Genomic DNA, 20,391 nt, shown 5'->3' with positions numbered 1-20,391 from the left:
TTCAAATTAATGCACTGACTAGGGACCACAAATTAAGAGCCCTTAATGGCAGGACCATATCCGACCAGACAGGGGCACTGACCTTTAATAGACTCTCAGGGCCGTCCCGAATAGATTACATCCTAATGGACGTTGGATTCTGGGCGGACCTTATTGATATGGAGGTCTTTCCAAGTCAGGATAGTGACCACAATCCCCTGTGCTGCAAGTTCAATTGGGGTGTTTCTAACGTCAGGCGGGCGAACGACACCTTAAAAATAACTAAAGAGGTTATCCCATACAACAATAACCGTAGATTGAAATGGGATAAGGCTAACCTCAAGGAGGATGATATAGGTATCATTAAATCCCTGGTTGAGGGTTTGACTTCTAATTTAGAGATCTGGGATGGTGATAATCGGACCATCAGCCCCCAACACCCCTCACTTGACTCTGCCTATAAAGCCACAATAGATCAAGTTGGCCAATTTTTCATCTCGACAGGGAAAAGTAATAGGGCTCCCGCTATACCCTCTACTCTTTGTAAACCATGGTACACTGATCACTGTAAGAGCATAAGGAAAAATCTGACAAAAGCTCTGCTTTCAGGGAACCCCTTACTGGTTAGAGCGGCCAGGAAGGATTATCTGAAAGCATTATCACTGGCCAAACGGGAGTGGGAGGAACAGCATTGGCAGGATCTCTCCACGGCTGTGAGCAGTAGGAACCCGAACCTTTTTTGGGATTTGATTAATAGAACAAGGCAGAGAAAATCGCAACCATTGGCTGCTCATATAACTAGTCAGCAATGGTTTACTCATTTTTCATCCCTATACGGAGACTTAGAGGAAACAACTAGTCCTGGGGTGAACGGTCTGGGTGAAGGGGTCCACCTAGAGGAAAATGCCCTTTTATTTTCGTCCTCAGAAGTAATGATGGCGATTAGACACCTAACCCCTAAGAAAGCCGCCGGGCAGGATGGGATCCCTGGAGATCTGTTGATGGCGGAGCCAGAGGTCTGGGCCAAACTAATTGCTATAATAATGAATCTGATTACGAGGGGACACCAGGTACCAGACTCCTGGAAAGGGGCCGAGGTAGTCACTGTGTATAAGAAGGGGGCAAGAGATGACCCTGCGAACTACAGACCTATCAGTCTGATAGACATAATCCAGAAAGTGGTCGGCAGGGTCATCATCTCAAGAGTAGGCGACTGGATAGAGGAGGCTAGTATCCTCTCCCACTTACAAGCGGGGTTCAGAAGGAAGGTCGGCACGATGGACCAGGTCTTTCGCTTTTTTGCCATCTATTGGAAGGCGGTTACCATCAAGAAAGGCAGTTTGTATATGGCCTTCATAGATCTCAAAACTGCATTCGACCTGGTCCCTCGTGCAAAACTTTGGCAAATACTTGGAGAGATGGGTTTTCCCAGCTGTCTTCTGAACCTAATCGTGAAGCTACACGAGGGGAATTATGCGAGGGTTAGATGGGGATCCCAGGGACAACTAACAGATAGGATCCCAGTGCGGAGAGGAGTACGTCAGGGCTGTGTCATGGCTCCGACCCTCTTCTCCCTATTCGTAAATGGAGTGGTGGACCATCTGAAGAGGGAAGAGACGGATGCCCCATCCCTGGCGGGGGAGAGAATCCCCACACTTCTCTTCGCGGATGACACCCTATTAATTTCCAAATCCCCGGTGGGCTTACAAAAACTCTTGAATCGGTTTAGCTCCTTTTGCACTACCCGAGGCTTAACCATCAATACATCGAAAACTAAATTGATGGCTTTTGCCCCCTCAAAAAGATTTAAAAATCACTTTGTGCTCAATAGTGCCCCCCTCGAGCTGGTCGAATCCTTTGACTATCTAGGAGTCCGGATAAACAGCCGCATGACCTGGAAGGACCATCTTTCCAAAATGCTACTTAGTCACCGTAGAGTATCCGGGGTGACGTTGAAGGAGCTCCGGGAATCAAGTAGTAAACCGGTCTCCCCAGCTATGGCCATCTATGAGGGACAGATTCTTCCTGCAGCACTTTATGGCTCCGAACTGTGGGGGTTCGAAGGGGTTACAGATCTGATGGTAGCGGAAAATAATTTCTTTAGGAAAGTGGTAGCTCTTCCCGCTTCCACCCCAATGATCCCACTAAGATTAGATCTGGGCAGAAGAACATTAAAGGACTTGGTGAGGTTACGCCCGTTGCTCTTCTGGTCCCGACTAAGAAGAACTGAGGAGCTCGCAAAGTATGCAGAAGGGTTGGACGATCTACTCTTGCTGGACACAGGTAAAAAAATAGGATGGCTAAATAAACTGAAAGAATTGGCCTTCAATTTGGGTCTAAGAGAGGCATGGGAGTCGCAATCACCGCCACCCAAAGATGTTATTAAAAAACTATACTGGGATTGGGTACAGAGTAACGCCACGAGGGTTACGAATGTGGGCTCACTTACTGATCAATTTTTGTCAATTAAGTGTGTGAGAAAATTGGAACCCTTTCTCGACCTGATAACTAAACCGTTGGATCGAGCGCTGTACCTAAAATTGCGATATGGGACGCTCCCGGTGCATGACTTTACGGCGAGATGGTCGAATTCTGATGCCCTCTTGCGTGCATGCCCTGGCTGTGCGGCTCCAAAGGAATCGGTGGCTCACTTGTTTTTCGCCTGTCCAGCCTACAAAGGGGCGCGGAAATTCTGGTTGAAGCCCGTCTGTAGGGAATTAGGGTTGAGGTGCCATAGCCAGGCACTACGCGTCCTCTCTACAGATTCTTCATCTGCCATTATGATTTGTGGGGTGGCTAAATTCTTGGGAAGTGCGTGGTTGATACGCTCCCGCTTACTAAAATTGCTCCCGGGGGGTCCTACAGGCTGATGCTGAATTTACTGTGTAGTAATTTATTGAAATGAGGTGCCCATGCTTTTTATTGTATTTTATAATCTTTTTACTGGTAATTTGGAAATGTATATGTATATGTATTCTTTTATGGTGATAAATTGCCGAATAAAGATATTCAAGCAACTACACAAGGTAAGATGAATGCAAATGTAATCAATGTATGCGTGTAAAGAATGTGTGTGTGTCCTGTGCAGAAACTCATTGTCAGATAAATAGTAGTTCACTTACACTGTAAAACCAGAAGTGAGCAATGCATCATGGGAGTTGTAGTCCAATTAAGATTGTCACATTCATCATCACAGTAACACATGTTATTTGACCAAGTAGTAATTTGGCATGCTGAAGCAGTGTAGTCCAAGTTGTTTTCTGCAATGAAATCATTTTATTTTAAAGAAACACAAATTCATATTTCACACTCTACATCCACAGAACATACAAGAGACTCCAGGCCAGAAAATTAATTAGAAAATTCTCTTCCTCATGTGACGTCTGACACAGAAGAAGTAGTCACTGCTGCCCCTGTACAAAATAGGAACACACACAGGAAGCGCAGACGTGTTGCACCTCTGGAGCCAATGGGAGTGGAAGAAAATTCAGATGTAGATGCCGTTCCCAATGAGACAGTCACAGTGTCCCCTCAGGACTCACACCAGCAACCACAAACTCCAAGGAGGGCACGCTCATTCCATCTGGAGGCATGTGGGAGCAACAGAGGACCAAGTGAAGGAGGCACTGTTTTTGCTGGCCTTGAGCAGGACATGCTTCACGTACATCGCCTGCAACACAAGGCACTCAGATCAATAAATAGGCAGCTACTGAAATCTAATAAAAATCCGGAAAGCATGGCTGCATCAATCGACAAACTCTGCCTGACCCTTTTACAAACTGAAAATGCACGTAACAGGGCTGCATAGGCTGCACAAGTCAGGATGCATACCTACACCAAAGCAATCAACAGGCTTTGTGCAGTCACAAGCAATTTCACGAGGCGCAGCATCAACATGCAGCGAGAATTAAGTGACTGCACACGTGAAATAGCGAAGAGTGCGGACAAAATTACCTTGGTCTTGGAAAGTATGCAAACCACAAACTCAGGTGCAAGCGCTCTCCTATGCTCTGGAGCAAGTGAGGACAACTCCAGTAGGAGTAGTAGAAACCCTACCCCAACTAACCAAATGGGCCAACGCAGAAGTGGAAGGCGTTCTACTCCCGGACCTGAGCAAGAAGCCATGCCTTCACAGGAGCAACATGCTTCCAGCTGCCAGCGCAAAAAATAACTTTGTGATTAGTAACGTATGCAGCAGAAATGCATTGTGAAAGGTTTATTTTTATTCCCCGTATGGATATTTTAATTTACATCTTGTGAAAGAAATGTTTAAAACATAAAGCAGAAGAGTTTGTATGTTGTGAATAAAAACAACATTTACCAACTTAAGTTAGAATTTAGTTTTTTCTTACCTAAAAATATTTTCGTGTAATCTCTGTCCTTCTTTGATGGCCAGCCATGGCTCCTACTCCTGCCACTGCCATTCTTGGTGGAGGGATATCATCATCATCAGATGAGTCAGAGTCACTCACTTCAATGTCTGTGCCTTTGCGAATTGCCATGTTATGCAGCATTGCACATGTTGTAACAATTTTGCAGCATGTTTCTGGATTGTATTGCAATGCACCTCCACTTTTGTGTATGCATCTGAAACAGCTTTTTAATATTCCAAAAGTACGTTCAATGACCCCACGTGTGGACCGGTGTGCCCTGTTGTACCGTCTTTCACTTGCATTTGCAGGATTTAAGTATGGTGTAAGGATGAAATCACGCACTGCATAGGCACTATCACCTGCAAGTAAGAGAGAAAATAGTAACTGTATGTTCCATTTATTTTTGATGGATGGCTGGATGGATGTTTGCATGAGTGTTACTCACCTAGCAGGTATCCATCTCCAAACTGACCAGCACTGAGACGTCTATGAATTGCGCTTTGTCTGAAGATGAAAGAGTCATGTGTACTCCCTGGAAACTTTGCTACAATGTCATTTATTATGTTTTTGGCATTGCATATGGTCTGGATGTTGAGCGAGTGGTAGCTTTTTCTATTCCGGAAAACATATTCTATGGCTGCAGGTGGAGTGATAGCAATATGGGTTCCGTCAATACATCCAATCACATGTGGAAATCGTGCTATTTGATAGAAATCCAACTTTGTTTCCTGTATGGCTTGTTGTGTATTAGAGAAATATATATGATGTTGGAGTCTCCTTAGCATTGCATCCAGGAACACATGAAAAAAACGTGATAGGGCACTCTGTGACACTCCACCAACCTCTGCAATTACACTTTGAAATGAGCCAGAAGCCAAAAGGTGCAGTGAGCACAATACCTGCACATGTGTTGGTATTGATTGTGTTCTGCCTGTTGGATGTGCCAAAAAAGGTTCCAATTCATTAATCAGGTCCAAAACGGTGTGAGGATGTAGTCTGTATTTTTCATAGATCTCCTCCTGAGTCTGCTGGAACAGCGTAATGCGTATTCTGAAGATTCTCTCCTGTTTTTGTCTCCTATGGGCAAGAGCTTGAATGCGCAGCCTCCTGGCAATCAGGTACAATCCCGCCATTTTGAAATGTAGGAAAATGCATTCTGGGAGCCTTTTTATATATTTTTTTTTACCACCTGCTTCTATTTGGTGTTAAATGCGATTTCTTATTTTGAGAATTCTGTGAAATCGCTATTTGCGATTTTTTCTTACATATTGAATGCGATTTCTTAACTTGCGATTTGTTATAGGAACATGCAAAATTAGTAATCGCTATATATTCTGCGAAAAATACTTCTCGCACACTAAGAATTCGCAAAAAATGTGAATTCTTATTATGCGATGCGATTTCTTTGATACATGCCAGTTGCACTTTCTGTTGTCGCAAACGCTTCAAAATTGCGATTCGCAGCATTTGTGACATGCAAAACACTTGATACATCTGCCCCATAGTATTTAACTGGTATACAGCTATTTAATACTATTCATCCTCGATGTTATTAAGCCCTGGATGGTCATTTATGATAAGCACAGTCAATATGGCCCTTAGATGGGCAACTTTCATTGCTAAGCATGCTAGACCAAACCAATAATAAACAATTCATCTGTTCAAAAAGACAAAAAGAAGAAATCTATACATTTACTCTTATTCAAAGATAAGATTGCTCAACAATTTATCAGGAATAATTAAATGACAAGATCATCAAATCTCTTTTAGCTACCCATAGTGTCCATTCTATGTCTTTTAGCCAAGATGTACAGCTAATTCTTCATGTGTGTTTAAACCTGTCGCGCTCTTACTCTGTAAGTCAATTATATAGCGTGATTCTAGACGTCTTAATTTTTGCAATCGATCTCCCCCTCTGGGGTGTGCAGATACGCTATCCAGACAGAAATAGGCCAATAGATCCCTATTGTGCCCATGCATTTTATTAAAATGCCTGGCAACTGGGTAAGATTCATCAATTTGATTAATAGCCCGCATGTGTTCTAATATGCGTAGCTTCACAGGGTTGATCGTACTCCCAATATACCGTAGCCCACAAGGACACACCAGACAGTATATGGCATAGGGGTAGTACAAGTTAGAAATTTATTGATTTTTTTGGGAAATTTGAGACCTGGTATGTTGTATGTGAGGGTCCTTTTAATTATTTTGCAAGCCTTGCAACGGCCTCAAGGATAGAAGCCATTTAATGGTATATGGCCAGGGGTACTTGTTTTTATCATATGATGGCTATGGACCAAATGGTCTTTCAAGGCCCTGGCTTTCCGAAAAGTCACCATAGGATTGGATGGTAGGTCGTCTTTGATGACATTATAAGTGAGCAGGATATTCCAATTTTTACAAAGTATTTTTGTGCAATACTGGTATATAGGCTGGTGATATCCAACACCATCATACAATAACCATGTTGCCACAAAAACTCCCCATTAAGTTCAAAAAATGAGTAGTGTCTTTAAGATAGGATTTTAGGGAGGTAACATGTGGAAACAAAAAGGAATCAATATACATGGAAAGATGTTCCGTTAACCCCCCTAGTGATGATACAATCGGTCGTCCTGGAGGATTGATTTTATCTTTGTGCACCTATGGAAGGTGATAGAATGTGGGAGTAACTGGATTTAAACAGCGCAAAAATAGAAACTCATCAGTGTTCAACATGTACATTTTGTACCATTTGGAGATCATGTCATGAAATTCTGCAATACTTTGTTGGTAAATCGAATTATTGATCTTATCGTAGCAATTGATGTCATTAAGCTGGCGACAGGCTTCTGTCTCATAGTATGTTATAGTCATCAGTACAATATTTCCTCCCTTGTCTGAAGGTTTACAGACAAGCGAGGAGTCATCACATAGTTTGTTAAATGCCGTTTGTTGTTTTTTGGTGAAGTTCTTAGGTTTGTCCTGATATTGTATATCTTGTCTTAATCTCACCAGGTCTTTTATTACGGCATCTGAAAAAGTGTCAATTGCATCAAATGATGTTGGGGGCATAAAACCAGAAGCAGGTTTAAAAGTACTAATGCCTCCTTTTTGTTGTATGTCCAGTTCTGCCAGCATTGGCGTATTTCTTAGGTCGATATTCTCACCTTCATTTATCTCAGTTCGTAATTCTTCTATGGTTTTAACTCCACTAAGATCTTTACAAGAGAAAACATCAAAAGCATTGTTAGTTTCTCCTGTGGTGGGTTTTGCAGAAATAGGTTTAAGTTTGAAGAATTTATGCAACTTTAACTTGCGAGTAAACTTGAATAAATCTATTCTAGTTTGTGCAAATTTGAATTTTCGTTGAGGGCAGAAGGAGAGACCAAGTACACAATAGAACACATGCGGGCTATTAATCACATTGATGAATCTTACCCAGTTGCCAGGCATTTTAATAAAATGCATGGGCACAATAGGGATCTATTGGCCTATTTCTGTCTGGATAGCGTATCTGCACACCCCAGAGGGGGAGATCGATTGCAAAAATTAAGATGTCTAGAATCACGCTATATAATTGACTTACAGAGTAAGAGCCCAACAGGTTTAAACACACCTGAAAAATTAGCTGTACATCTTGGCTAAAAGACATAGAATGGACACTATGGGTAGCTAAAAGAGATTTGATGATGTTGTCATTTAATTATTCCTGATAAATTGTTGAGCAATCTTATCTTTGAATATAATTGTTAATAAATTGGACCACCAATTCACAGGAATTTGTGTGTGCGGGGCATCCCCAGAGTATGTGATAAAAATCCTCTCCTTCATGGCCGACATCTTCAGGGATAACTTTAAGAATTTTGAGTATCAGTGGGGGCCCCTAGTTACCTTCTTCTCTCGTGGACTTCCTTCTGCGGTATGTCCCTCTACCATTAGAGCTCTTCATCTGTTCCAAGTCTGATGGATTTTCAGTGATGTTTAATCCCAGTTTTGTTTCTGTACGGCTGCCACCACGGGTTGGGTGGGGTGATGGGGGGGAAATGGGGTTCAGGACGGGAGGGGAGTTGGTACATTTGGGGTAGGTGTCCCACGTTGGGACGGGTTTTGTTCTGCTCTGTTTCTTTTGCCTAAGGCTTTCCAGCTGGACTTATTACGAGATTGCGCTGCAGAGACCTAGGGCACGCACCATCGCCCTGCGCAAAGGCTCAGTCAAGTTGCTTCCTCCCAAATGGCACTATAAGTAATTTTAACGGGGCACCTCCAGTACATTACGCAGCTGTATCCTTCATTTCACTTTCTATGGAGCATTGGAGCTTGTCTAGTTTTTTCGATACAATTTGACTAAATGACAATTTAATCTACTGGCACGCATTGCGCCCCTTTGTGGGACTACAGAGCTGTTATGTTTTAATTTGTGGATTGTATGATGCAAATTCTAATACAAACATTTTTGACAAAAATCCTCTCCTTCAACATTACAGTATGGGCATGCTGCATGTGCATGTGGATAAATAAGGTAAACAAGTTAAGGAGTTACATACACTCTGTGTAAATAATATTATTGTGCAAATGTAAATCTAGCATTACTATAGATGCGAAAGGTAGCTCTAAGAATGCAAGTCCAGTCCCAGTCTGTGACTAGCGTCACTATATCCCTTGACCACTTACCCCGCAATCCTGGCAGCTCACATTTGGAGTTTGAGCCAAATGCTTTATATAGAGGGGGAATTGCTTTATGTTTCCCATTAATCATAGAAAATCCCTTTAAGCAGCCATGTGATTAACCCAGGATATACAAATTGCCTCCACGACCTGTTGGGCATGTAGGATGCATCATGCACTGTACTTGGGGGCTATTCGCCACCCGGAAAAAATTGTGGTTTTCTCTCACGCAGGAGACATTAGTGAAGCGCATGGTTGGGAAATATTCTCTAAGCACCTTCCCCAATGGCCACGTGCTACACTTGATGGATATCACAACAGTAGAACCCATCCCTTATATAGACCTTTTCATTTTTAAGAGACTACAAAATACTCTACGCTCTCTCCTCCCTACCTACCCGTTTCCACCTGATGACATTCCCCCTTTAATTATAGCAGCCTCAGCATCAGAGGGTATCACATGACCTCCAGACTCTACCACTTGTGTATGACCATGAGGCTGGACACTACCAGCTAGTTTGGGGTAAATGGGAGGAGGAATTGGGTACATCACTGACAGATCAGATATGGAGTTTGTGCTGCACACAGATCAGAAACATCTCTGTTAACCAAAGGCATAGACTAATACATATAAAGTTTGTGCATCGATACTATCTCTTCCCAGTAGATATAGCCAGATTTGACCGTTCTAGACCAGATAACTGCCTGAGATGCTGTCCCCCGGGAGCAGACTTTACACATACAACGTTGACTTGCCCGAGAATTTCCCCCTTTTAGGGGGCCATATTCACACATATATCCACCATGACGGGACATGCCAGAGATCCGGACCCCCAAGTAGCCCTACTGGGATATACGCATTATGTACCCTACTCGTCTAGATGCCTAGTCTCAATGGCCCTTTTACTGGGTAAGAGGGAGGTGGTGCTGTGATGTGGAAGTGGCAGTTCACCCACACGCAGGAGTGTCTGGAAAGTGTGGGCAGTTGTAAAAGTATGGTAGGGGAATATGCTAATTTACAACCCTATACATCACCCACAGGCATATCTGGGCACCCTTCTCACACAACTGCCTGCTGATGATTCTCCCACTCTGCAGCCCACAGACCGTGTGCAGCACCCTGCTATCTAGGCCCCCTATGGTCTGGATCCATATCTTTCTAGCTGGAACATATTGATAATATAATGGATGATTGAACTACTATGTACTGCTGATTATTACATGTGATCCAGTAGTGTGCACGGATGATATCTTGCAATTGTCTTTTTCTTTTTTGATGTTGCATACAAATTCAATAAAAACAATAAAAATAAAAAAACAGCCACGTGATAGGGCACTGATACATCGCACTTCCAAAAGTTACACATTGCAGCCCCCATCACTCCATACAAGAGGAAGTATTTCACGGGGACCCAATACTCATAAAATAGTTCCTGAAAACCAACAATCTGTTCATCCACAAACAGACCCCCACTGAGACCAGCCCCTTCTCTAACCCGACACGCAAGCCACTCCAAATATACACATGTGGCTGCTGCAGCAATCCTCCAATCAGTAATTCACGGGACTACAGGAGCTTTTCTCCGAACTGAACGCCTTTTCGATGTCTATTGCAAATGCAAATGCCTTTGGGTAATCCCATAAAGAGGAGTTTAAGACCTATATGAGCCTTCCTATATTAGAGATTGAACTATAGGAGGGAATTAAGCCTTACTGAACAGGGTAAATCAGCCCGATAAACTATGGAAGAAGCAGTTTGCCAGGGTTTTCCTGAGAATCTTAAAATCCACATTTAAGATAGATAACACTATGTATGATGCCATTAATTCTTCATCTCCATCTTTTTTCAATAAGGCGACAAACAACGGCTTGGCCATCACTTGTGGGAATTGCCCAGGCACTCTGGCCTCATTATGTTATGCATGCAGTACAAGGGCCAGATCATCAACATAGGTGGCATAGAATTTGGTAGGTAAGCCGTCCCAAACAGGCACCTTCCCCTTAGGTAAAAGCTTTATAGCACCTTGTACTTCTTGGGGTGTTATGTCCCCTCCCTGACTGAACACATTTTTACCAGACCAGTGTCTCTTAGTGGCTATGACATACTCATGCATTGATTCAAAATGTGGGTTGTCCCTAGTAACTTATAGCTGTGTATGAGAAGTTCCAAATGCCTCTTTTATTTTACATGTGTACAGACCAGGTTCCTGTCGACATTGAAAATTTTGAGGATCATTGAGCCGTTGCTGGCTGGATTAGCTAGCAATGTGAGTAATCTCACCATGTTATCCCTCTTGTCATTTGATTTTACCATATCTGAACGGCAGTATACCTATTCAAGTGATCTATCAACTTGAACAGCTTTTTCAACTCCACAGACAGAAGGCGACTAGCGTCTGGTTCCATTACCGCCTTAACCTCCAATGCATCTAAAATATTCTTCTGCTGAACAACCTCCCTGGTAATCTGTGCCCAGACCCCCATTATCGTAGGTATGCATTGACACTGAATAACTGTTTTAAACGCTTCCCAGTCAGCGACGAAGAAGCTGTGTCCATGTTTTTACTAGAATAGATACAAATGGCATCTTCCAGCACAGCATGGAAAGCCTGATACTTAGGAGCCTCCACATTTAATTTCCAGGTTCGTATATATCTGACCCAGCAATATCAATATCCCAACTAATCAGAATTACCAAGGCCTATGATCTGAAGGGGATGCTAAATACTCAGCCTACATCACTCTTCCATGCATAACGTTATTGCACAGAAACCTATCAAGCCGTACGTGCAAATAATGCATACCAGAGTAAAACAAGTACTTCCTGCTTACTAGATTGTGTATTCTCCATAGGTCCAAGAGGCCCCACTGCTACATCTATCCACATAAAATCCTGGTCAATCTGTTTATCAGCAAAGAGGGCAGGGGTGTAGTTTGTCAAGCATAACATATTCTATACAATTGAAATCCCTAAAAAAACTGTGAGGAATGTTGTAGGAAAGTGCCCCTTTTTGCATGGTCACCCTCTAACTTTTTGACTGATATCTGATGCGATTTAACTGAATGTTGCTCGAGTCCCTGCCAATCAAGTTCCCAGGGCCTGTGTTCTTTCCCAAAACGGTACCATTGCTCCCACAATTGGCACACATCTGGCCCACTTATAAGTCCCTTGAAATAGGTACCAGTGATACCAAGGGCCTTCTGACCAGAGAGGGTCGCTTAGGGCTGCAACATGTGTGACACCCTAAAGGACCACACACCTAACACATATACACTGTCATATGTATTGTGTTGTGGCTAAACCAAAAGAGTCGACATGGCACACCTTCCTGGGTAAGTCATCCCTCATGCAGGTCTTACAGCCCTAATGCAAGGTACCCTATAGGACAGGTGAGGGCAGGGCTGCATGAGCAATATGCCCCTACAGTGTCTGAGTCCATTCTTGGACACTGTAAATGCAGTGAAGGCATTTTGAGTACATGGGCTGGGAGTTTGTCAACATGAACTCCACAGCTCCATGATGGCTTTACTGAAGACAGAAGTTTGGTATCAAACTTCTCAGCATAATAAACCCACACTGATGCCGGTGATGGATTTATTCTAAAATGCACTTGGAGGGCATCTTAGAGGTGCCCCTTGAAAAACAACCAACTTCTAGTGTATCGGCTGACCAGTCCCTGCCAGCCACCACAAGATAGGTTTGTGATCTCATGGGGTGAGAGCCTTTGTGCTTTGGAGGTCAGAAATAAAGCCTGCTCTGAGTGGAGGTGCTTCACACCTCCCCCTTGCAGGAACAGCAGCACTCAGTGGTGAACCTCAAAGGCTCCCACTTATTTATACTGATTTGGGCAGCTCCAACTAGTGGGGTGCCTGTCACCCTGTCCTCACCCCTCTTTTTGGCAGCAGAACAGGCGCGAGCATTGGCCAGAGGAAGAGAAGTGTCTACCTGGGCTTGGCAAACCCCTAGGGTGGTCATGAGCTAAGATGAACCCCTCTCTTTAAAATTCTTCATCTTGGTTTGGAGAATTTGGACCAATAAGGATAAGGATGCACCCTTTTCCCTAAAGAGAGGGAGCACCTAAAGGGTGCAGTCATCCTATGGGACAGTAGCCATTGGCTACAGCTCCCCGCCCTCAGTAGTGCCCTTAAATGTAGTATTTAAGGGTTCCTCATAACCATGTTCCTCAGATTTGACGACGTAAGAAGAAGGTCTGAAGAGCTGTGCAGCAGCGAAGGAGGAACACAACAACTGACTTGGCCCCAGCCCTTCCGGCCTGACTCCTGCTTCAAGGACCCTGTTATCAGAAACCGGCATGTACTGCAGCCAGCAACGACCAAGAAACCCAGAGTCCTGAGCTGCCTTTGACAAAGACTCTTTTCTCCTGTAGACACCGGATTTGTCCAGAAAGAAACAAACCCAAGGACTCTGGATCCAGGTGGATCCAAAACACTTGCACCACTCTGCACCCAATGCCCATGGCCCAAGTCCAGGTGGCCCAACCATCCAGTGACTTCTCCCTGGTGATCATGACCTGGGATCCAGTGTTGGACAACCTCTCCTGACATCCTCCACAATATCTGCAGCCTCATCCTGAAGGGTCCCCCGAACGCGACCAGATCTGGTCAGAGAAACTCGACACCTCACACACCCCTGCACCCACAACCCCCAGGCTTTGAGTGAGCAAACGATGCCCCAGCATCCCCCCACTATGCAAATCACCTCTCCAGTTGTTGTATTCCTTCAACCAGTCTTCAGGACCGAGCCTGCAGCCTTTGTCTCCGACCAAGGATCTTCATTGATTCCTATAGAGCACTCAATATCCCTTTGCACCCTTCACCCAGCCGCACCTGTGCACTGTATATGCAGTCTTGGTGCTACTTGGTGGCCCCAACAGTGCTGACCTAAACCCCTAGGGCCTGTGTCGCTGAACCATAGGTACTTACCTTTAACAGTTGACACTTCAGGGTACCCCCAGCTCCCATAAGCTTACATTGGGCCCAGTGACAACTGCACCCAACTGCCCCAGTGCTGCTGGTGGTGGTGCCGTAGCTATCTGGGTCTGATCCTTGCCTAGTGTTGGTCAAACCCTCCGAAGACTTAACTTGTAAGTCGAGTCCTTACCTGAAAATTACTTACCTGCCTTTCCTCCCGTATGATTGCATTGTTTTTTCTCTGTATTGAATTATGTGTTGGTTCTGAGAATAATATGAAGTGTCTCTTTTGACATTGACAAGCATTACATGCACCTGTACAGTATTTTGAATGCTTATACAAACAGTATATTGAAAGTAGTACAATTCTAAAAAAAAATGTCTACTCATCTATAAATGAGTTCCACTTGATTCTAAAATAAAAGTAACTAAAGTAATATTTTTGCAAACATTGGCCTGGAGTTAGTCATTGAGTGTGGGTTCCTGCCTTGCATGAATGTGCACAACAAAGGCATTCATACTACCCTCTGATAAGCCTAACTGCTCAGCCCAGCTACCACCAAATTGAGAATAAGGCATTATCTATTTTATCTTCTGCTATACCTTTGAGGACTTATGGACTCTGTGCACACTATATCTCTTTTTGATATAATATATACAGAACCAGCTTCTTACAAATGTTCTATAGTCGCAATATGGGAAGCCATATTCTCCAGGAAAGCCATCTTTCTGTCCAAAGTTTGGGGCATAAATATTGATGATTGCTATATCCTTACCCTCAAGTCTGCCTCACAATAATATCCGCCTTCAGTGTCAATAATCTCCAGGTGTGGCTGGAGTGGAGTGGCAGGCACAATCCAAACTAACATTCCATGGGGGAACGCAAAGTAGGTGATGCAATACACCTTTCCCCACCAAACGCTTTTGTAAAGTGTGCGCCTCTGTCAATGTGAGCGGTGTCTTACAGAGTTATCCTTGCCGGAATTCACACCTTCAGATGTCTGCATAGGTCGACAGTGAGCATTTAACTGGTTGAGAGATCTGCTCATATTGTCCCTTGTCTTGTCTTGCCCCTCAACAACTATGTTTCTTCTGAAGTAATAAGGAATGGATAAAAGATACAAATTACAGAAATGAAGACGGACTTTTTCACAGAAAGGGGTAACAAAAAAGCAAGCCAGGATTATCAGCTCTGCCTGTCCCTTGTTTAGATCCACAAACATGCTATTTAAAAAGTGACTTCTACATTCTATAGCATTCTCTCCAAGTGATGGACGCCCTAACCCTGCAGGACAAAAGGTGACTGCTGAAGTCTAATACTCAGATCCATTTACCACTGGCTAGCTGCTAATCTATGTTGCCGGTCCTTTCCCAACCAGTCCCTCTGCCACACTTCTGCTGTTAGTAGCTAACGCCATAGTACTACAGGTGTGTCTAGGCCTGCTGTGATAAACACTTTATCCGAAGCTTCAAAATGTCGAAGTTTATATTTCTTGTAAAGGATGTATCAGAGGCCTGACCCTGGTAGGAGGAAAACAATCAGACTGGACAGTCATTTGGTTTTCTGGACGTCTAATATACATTAATGTCAGTGGGTCTCTGTCAAGAAACAAGCAGACCAGGTTGGCAGGCATATAATGAGCATCAAGAAATAGGCTTAGCTATACCGTTATTCATGCTATTTAACATCGTGTCAGGTTGCTTCACAACCAGAATAATGGAAATCCCAGGACATATTCACACTAGGTTTCTTTTTTAGATTTTCTGGATGCGCATTTGATGGGCATTTACAACCAAAAGGGATATGTAATGTTCCAGATAACATTTTTACACAAAAAAATCCCACTCATTTCAGGGGTACACTTGAAGAAATAAATGTTGTGTGTGTGTGTGTGTGTGCGCGTGTGCGTGTGTGTACTTAATCAAACTTGCCCCTGTGTCTGCATTTAAATATACAGTGTTTCTAATTGGTGCCTAGTAAGCATTTCACTATATTCATTTCCACAAGTCCATGTTTAATGAGAGAAACATTGCAAATGATGAAGCTTGTTGATCTACAAGGCTTTCCATTAACCCGACATCACTAACCAAACAGTCTGCACTTTAATGACCTTGTTTACATTTGTGTTATATTCACCATTTCCCTTGATAAAAAAAAGTAGGAGCAATACCAACTGATACAATCTTCCTGCACATCAGTAATTCAGGTAGTAGTCAAATTAATTAACAATTCAACAAAATATAGTGCTAAATATGGAAATACTTAAAAAAAAACTATAAGGGTATTCTATTTCTGAATACCTTTTTGTGGAAAATAAAATCAACTTTAGAGACTGTTGCAGTTTTGTATTTTGAGGTAAAAATAAATAACATTTAATCGGGAAGACAAAGTAAACTGCATGTTTAAACTTTGACATAGGGTCGCCTTGCACATTACCAAAACCAAGAACAGTGAGTGAAGAACTTAAAACAAGATGGCAGTTTTTGGATTCAGATTTTACTGGTAAAGGAGAGAGATCATTGAACTTGAAGCGTATACTCCAAATGCAAATAATTACTACAGCAAGTGTTCTAATGTTTTTATGTTTCTTTTTATAGCCAGTATAGACTTTTACTTTGGATTTCCCAGTAAAGATCTTGTAGTTCCAAACTTCTAATGTATGCGCCTGTGATGATCCAAGTCTCACACTATGGTGTTGTGTGCGCTAACGTGCAGACTAGAACATAAATGTCAAAATAATCTTAACTCAAAGGAAAGTTACGTATCCAGTTCGGTTTGACATCTGGGAGGAACACGTTCAGAATTAACGATGTTTTCAACAAATAGATTCAACAATGGCGAGGATATTCAAATTATAACTTTGTTTTTGGAAAAAAATAATACTGTTGCTACTTGTTGCCATAACTTGGATGTGGTAGAGTGCTCTTTTCGCTGTTCAGTCCTAGTTTCTAAAACTTATTAAATGCAAGTCACATGTTGTATTGGATGGGAAACATGCTCTTGAAACCTGATCAAAGAGATTTCCATCAATCATAATGTACAAGAGTATTTAACAATGAGATCGGTTAACACAGTTTCCATGTGAGGCCAGACATTTTTCCGTTTGCTTAAAACTATTTTCCAGCACCCCTCTAAACTATCAAGAAATCAAACCACTGTTTTCTTAATATTGGCTAGAGAAGATGTGGTAAAATGGCAAGTTTGTTTTCCAAATGTAGTGGTCTTGCCCTGTGATTCAGAGTTTCTGGGCACAGCAAATGAACAAGCTTTGACGATTACCAGGATCAAAGTGACTATGGGTCCTTCTGTAATGCTGCTGGGGATGGTGCTGCATGGCCAGCAAGTGTTCCTGGATCAACAAGGGTTGGTCATGCATCATAGGGGCGTGAAATAATCCTTTATGTTTAAACCTTAGGTTTTGCCAAGATAACTCATTTTGTTGGCTCCAACGCAGATTTCTGTTCTGTAATTAAACAGCTCAATGACTATTAAAAACACTTGTGTTTTTCCCTCATGAATAAATGTGTGTGTTAGAAGAGCTGTCAAAGGGTACAGTAGTAACGGCACCCATAAAGCATTCACAGATTCAGACAGTATTTCGCTAGCCTTTCGTAAGTTGTGTATGACCGTAGTACTGTTGTTTATGTTTTACACAACCTTCTTCAGGGGGTACATAAGGAAAGAGATTTGGTAGTGTTAGTCCCATTACATTACTGATTTCAACACCATTGTTGCATCTATATATGCTTATTTATTTGATTGTTTTTGTAAAACATCACCTTGCCCAACCGCTTAAAGAGTAAAACTAGAATCTTTCACAAAATATCGAAAAATTACAATGGTTTGGTGAGATCACTGAAAGTATAAAATGTTAAAGGTGAATTGTTAGTACTAGGTCATGAAAATGGACCAGAATAGTGCAAGACTTGGAGAGCATCCAATGAAAGGCATGAATATAATCCAGCACTACATACCCACACACAAGAAAGTACTACCATCCAATGGTATCCCTGGTCCTGATGAGGGTAGCAAGATCTGAGCTTGCCATTACCTTTGCCCCAAAACAGCAATTGAAAATGCTGAGCCACAGCGCAGGCCCTTGCCATGCACTGCTAATTACCCCACATATTACATCAGTCATGGCATCTTCTATGACACCACAGATAATAAATATCACAGCAACCTTTGCAATTCAATTATTGATAGTGGAAGTTAAAGTTAGCTAGGGGTACGAGTTATAGTTACTTAAGATAACTATAACTGGGGAATTTCAGTGGTTTTCGGCATTTAAAACCCTTATGTTGTTACTAAAATTCCCACCTAACTATAAAATTACTTTAACATTTATTTTTTTCACTGACTATATATGTTTTCATATATATCTGAGTTTGTGCTTTCATAAACCATTTCTTACTCGCAAAATAGGATGCTCTATTTCCAAACAAGTGGTTGGTCATGCAGGGCATTCCCTTAGTAAAAAAGAAAAGCTGACCATGAAATAATGGCTACTCACTCCCTTCCAGGACCCAAACCCAAGCAGCTCTCACAGCACACTATCATAAGTCTTTTGGAAATTAAGCTTCAGGCCTTTTTTTCATTCAGATGGTCTCTTCTGCCAATTTGTTGTTGACTCAAAGGTATCTCTGGATTGCCATGCAAACACAGAAAAATACATATGATCGGTGAATTGACACTACCATGCCTCACGATTTTGGAGGGTGCATTGGTATTTGTCATTATGCAAAGTGGCACGACCTACAGATGGCACATGGACCCCCTATGTTGAATATTGGATCTGGCTATGAAGAGCAAGGACGTCTATTGCACAAGGTGCTCAGCATACCAGCAAGGTCAACTAGTCTTTCAGCGCACCCAGTCGTGTATGGCATTAAAGATGGCCAACATATTCAGCTTGGCAGGGCCTACAAAATAACGTTGACTTAAAGCCAGAAGCAGGTCATCAACCACATAGATCGAGAGCATACATGGCTAGTTGAATGTCAAAGTGCTTGGATTCACAGAAGCAACACCTGAAGCCATCTCTCAAGTTAGATTAAAAACACCTGCAACAATGAAGAGAAGGCAATACATGAGAAGATTGGTGGCTGTTTCATTACCAATTCGCTCTTTCAATGGGAGCCCGCATACTATTAGCTTTAGAATGACATGAATCTTACAGGCAAGGTCATCTGTTGATGACCTCCGACAACAAAGGTGTTATATCTCTTTAAGTGGACATGACAAGGAAGTATCCGAGGCAAGTGAAACATGAATCTTCCTAGCAGTAAGTAACATGAAGCTCGGATGGAGATTCCTTTAGCACAATACATGTCTGTGGTTTGTGTTTGTCTTCAGGATGTGGTGTTAGGTTGTTATCAACACTGATTTGATTGAAAACGAAGCCATGAAAAAACTGTCTCAGTGTCAATTTACTAGACGTAAAATGTCCAAACAATGAATTCTGCTAAAAGGACTGGTCCTTTAACAACAGGTTCTAGGGGAAAGGACTAAAAACAGAATGAGAATAGACCTGAATAATTTCAATGTGTTGCATATTGAGTTACTGTAGCTCTGCTTCAAACAGAGCCTCTATCTGGTGGTGTCAAATCAACATTTACCTTTATTCTCCTCCCGTCCTTATACTCGATACCCAATTCTTCAGCATAATTGGTTCCTAGTATTAAAGTGTCTAAGATTTTACTGCTCATACTTTTTAACCCCTTGGCTGCTGGGGTCACTCCCCTGCCGTGCTAGGGGGAGGGGGGAGTGTGCACAGTGCCCCGGTGCTCATGAAGAGCTCAGCTCGTCATGAGCCACGGTTCTCGTGTGCTCATGACGAGCTGAGCTTGTCATGACCACACCCGTTTCATTAGAACGCTCGCACAGCAGGGGAATTTGCCCAGCATGCGAGCGTTCTAACGGTCATGACGAGCTCAACTCGTCATGAGCACACAAGAACCGTGGCTAGGTTACCATGCTATGTGCCGTGCTAAATAGACTGTGTGGCTCAATTGAGGCCTTCCTAGAAAGGGGTCGTCAATTTCCCAAAAGGGTCTGGTACTTTTGACCTCATTCCGAGCGTCCTCTTCTTACTTTATTTTAAGTTTACTCAACATCACTGGGGGTGGAAGGTGTCAGCTGACTATGGCAGATGCCCTGTTTTACTGCTTCCTGCCCCAGGAAGTTCTGATGGCCAATGGGACTGTGCGTGGTGGTTGCCATTAAGAAGTCGACAAATGAGCCTGTGGCAACCGAGCGTCAGAAGCCTCTGGAGCTGAGGTGTGCACGTAACATGTAGGTGACCTCCCTCTGCCCATCTGGAGATGGTGAGGGAAGCACCCTTTGGTAATAACCACTCTTTAACACCTTGAACGCTATGGGGATTTTTCTCCTGTGCTGGAATTTTGCAGATACCACTATTCATGACGAGCTGGGCTCGTCATCAGCGTAGCAGGAGGC

At 42.8% G+C, this 20,391-nt stretch overlaps 1 protein-coding gene across 3 annotated transcripts in view; it reads right to left on the bottom strand.

Annotated features, from left to right (window-relative positions):
- LOC144791811 (CD5 antigen-like) overlaps positions 1–20,391 on the bottom strand; it is an 855,436-nt gene that overhangs the window by 735,191 nt on the left and 99,854 nt on the right. The window lies entirely within an intron of this gene.

Source organism: Lissotriton helveticus, chromosome 11 (genome assembly GCF_964261635.1).
Source record: "Lissotriton helveticus chromosome 11, aLisHel1.1, whole genome shotgun sequence".
Taxonomy (NCBI): domain Eukaryota; kingdom Metazoa; phylum Chordata; class Amphibia; order Caudata; family Salamandridae; genus Lissotriton; species Lissotriton helveticus.
The sequence above is the reverse complement of the archived record's forward strand: the minus strand, read 5'-3'. Positions and strand labels throughout refer to the sequence as shown.